The sequence below is a fragment of the Rattus norvegicus genome, chromosome 9 (assembly GCF_021556685.1).
Source record: "Rattus norvegicus strain SHRSP/BbbUtx chromosome 9, alternate assembly SHRSP_T2T, whole genome shotgun sequence".
NCBI lineage: Eukaryota > Metazoa > Chordata > Mammalia > Rodentia > Muridae > Rattus > Rattus norvegicus.
The window spans coordinates 124787812-124791225 of NC_141542.1; positions in this window are offsets into that span (position 1 = coordinate 124787812).

Consider the following 3414-nt stretch of genomic DNA (forward strand, 5'->3'; position numbering starts at 1 on the left):
ATATTACTCATGTCACAATCTCACAAGTGGGCATGACTTAGTGAGCCACTTGTTATTGTGGCTTGATGGATTGATTGGTGGTCACTATTCTCCCATAGCAGTGTGAAGGCTCACCAGTAAGAATGGATGAGGCTTCTGCGTTGGTACCAGCTTACTTTCCCTGGGTGACTTGAGCAATGTGTTGTCTTCAGCAATGAGATCTCATTATCAAGGTCTGAAGGATAACTAAGAGCAATATTAATAGCCTGTAATGTTCGTGTGGTTCTAGGGAACCCCACTGACGAACAACCCAAAATGAAGTAATCTCCCTGTGGTGGTTTGAATAGGAATAGCTCCCACAGACTCATTAATATAAATGCTTGGTCCATAGGGAGTTGCACTGTTAAGAGGTGTGGTCTTGTTGGACTAGGTTGGGTCTTGGTAGAGGAAGTGTGTCACTGTGAGGGAGGGCCTCAAGGTCTCCTATGCTCAAGTTCTGTCCAGTGTGACACAGTCTCCTTCTGGCTGCCTTTGGATCCAGACAGAGAGCTTTTGGCTTACCCAGAACCTCTATACAGCCGTGTTTCATGCCATGATAATAATGGCCTCTATAAGCCAGCTCCAATTAAATGTTTTCCTTTATAAGAGTTGCTTTGGCTATGGTGTCTCTTCACAACAATAAAACTCTAACTAAGACATTCCCATAGTATTCATTTTGCTTGGGATTTCTTTAGATATCCTTGGTCTTTTATGAATCCGCACAAATATTTGAATTTTTGTATGTCTGTAAATAAGTGCATGGGATTATGATTGGACTTGGATTGTTTTCATGATGCCAAAAGGTATTACACTGTATGCTAGGGGTAGCCAGTGGGGGATACACCACTAATCTTACCCAGTACTGGACAATAAATTCTGAAATACCAACCTGTCATAAAAGGTGTGCCCATAGGCCCAATAATTATAGGGTAACTAACAGCTTTCTGACTAGTTATAAGGCCTAATAAATAAGAGATAATTTATTCCTAATACTGAATCATGGTCAAATGTCCATAACTGGAGGATGTCATGGCCCCTAGAGTAGAACTGCTATTATTATTTTGCAGTTAAATTGCCTTCTAAATATATGCTTAGACCTGTAGACCTGAGTTGCTCTCATGCTTGGGCAGAGAAGCTTGTTAAAGGAAGACAGTCTAGGGGAGATGTGGAGAGAGCAGGTGAAGAAAAATAGGGAGATAGAATGTAGATATGATTCTATTCATTGTCTACCTGTTTGAAATTCTGAAAAACTAAAGAAAATATTGAAAAGTAAACATATGCATGTATTTGAAATATATATATATATATACACACATATATACTTATATACACAAATATATATTCAAAATATTTGCATATATATATTTGTAATATGTGTGCAGTATGTGTGGGTTCACTAGAGTGGTTAATAGATCCATGTGACCTTTCAGACTTGAAATATAGATCTTGCAGCTGATAAACCAAATTTCAATTTAATTTAATTTATGTTTAAGTAAGCATGTGTGGCTGGTAATCACTGTGTTGAGTGATCATTGTTCCTCACCGTCATGACCCAGAAGCTGCATGTTCCATTTAACAGAGATGTTGATGAGTTTGCGGATACATACAAAATGTACACATATGAAAGAGAAAGATAAAAAGAAGGATGTGTGAAAAGAACTGAAAGTGGTGGACGTTTTTCGGTAACTAGGACTTGGTAATGCTAGATGAAATAAAGGAGAATAATTTCTTTGTTTGGATTGGAACCTTTATGATTTCACAAGAGATTCAGAGCATGCACCATGTCTGAGTCTAGGCACATTCTCCTAGCTTATCTGCCACTGTTTAAGAAATTTTGGACAAAGTTGGTAAATAATGCAAAAATCTTTCCTTTCCTTCACTGTCCACACAGTCAACCATCACCTCTTATGATACCCAGTTCTTAAATAATTTTCTCATTCCCTCATTCCTTACTTCTTACAGTGAGTTTTAATGGTTACCATAATAAAATAACACTAAGTGAGTGGGCTCAACACTGTAAATGTATTTTCATATAGCCCTCAATGTTAAAACTATCCGTTTGGCATTCCCATGGTGTCTTTGTTACTGTTCTAATGCTGTGAAGAGACACCGTGATATAGAATAGAGCAGTGTGGGATCGCAAAGGCAGGCAGCAGGTAGGGTGCTGGAGATATGTCTGAAACCTCACTTCTGAGTCACATGTTGTATGCTGGGGGTGCGTGGGGGAGAGAGAGAGAGAGAGAGAGAGAGAGAGAGAGAGAGAGAGAGAGAGAGAGAGGAGCAGGCCCTGTGTGGGCTTTGAAACCTACTTCCAGCAACATACTTCTCCCAGCAATAAGTCCACACTTATTCCAATAAGGACACACCTCCTAATCCTTCCACTTCTTTGTGACTAAGCATTCAAATATATGAGCCTGTAGTGACCATTCTCATTCAAAACAACCACAAATGGAAGTATTTTAAACACTGCAGGAAATCTATTTTCAATTTTGCATATTAGAACCGAGATGTGTTTCTTTTGAGTGATTCTTCTGGTGTGGCCATGTACAATTGGAAAGAGTTTTACTCATTTATTTGTTCCTGAGTGCTAATTGCACCGATGGATCAATTCCACACAGACTGTTCAGTTCATTGACGTGAAGCACTAAGGATGTTTTTCAGTACTAGCATTCAAAACTAAATAAAACATAATTTCTGTCTTAGTTTAGTAGTTGAATTCGTAAGCACAGGCCTGTGAAGAAAAATAAATTATAATTCACTGTGAAGATGGTAGGTACTAAATATTTCACCAGCTTCTCTATAAGTCATATCCACCTAAAGAAAAATTTGATATGTGCAGTCATGACCTTCTATATTTTCTTTATAAAATTGCCTATCTGGGGATTCTTCCTATGTTATTCATCATTTATGTATTTCCCAGAAGTTGCTTGAATGTAGCCAGCACCCCTTACACTTGCTTAAAATTCTGTAAACCTCAGAGATGGACTGTCAGATCTAGATACAAGCACACTGCCCACATTTCATTACCAGGGTTTTCTGCTGGGCTGTGTGCTTTCTTGGTCTTGTCTTGGATGTCTCACATTTAGCTGTCCATTTATCCTTATTGTTCACACACCTATATCCCACACATTTTCCCAGCATTTTCTAATTCTTTCCTTTATCATTTGATTGGTTTTTTAATCTCAGCTCCCCCATAATCCCTAAGTCATTGGACACCCTAAAAAGCTAAGGTTAGACCTTATGTTCCCCTGTATTTGTCCAGAACGCCTTCTTATTCATATTTTCTTCAATTTCTGCATAAATTTCAGGTAGAACTGATTTCTAAAGTCATACATTACAATATGCATCTCCCAAAAAATAACAATTTTTTTCTACTCAAGTCTGACTGAGCTGAAA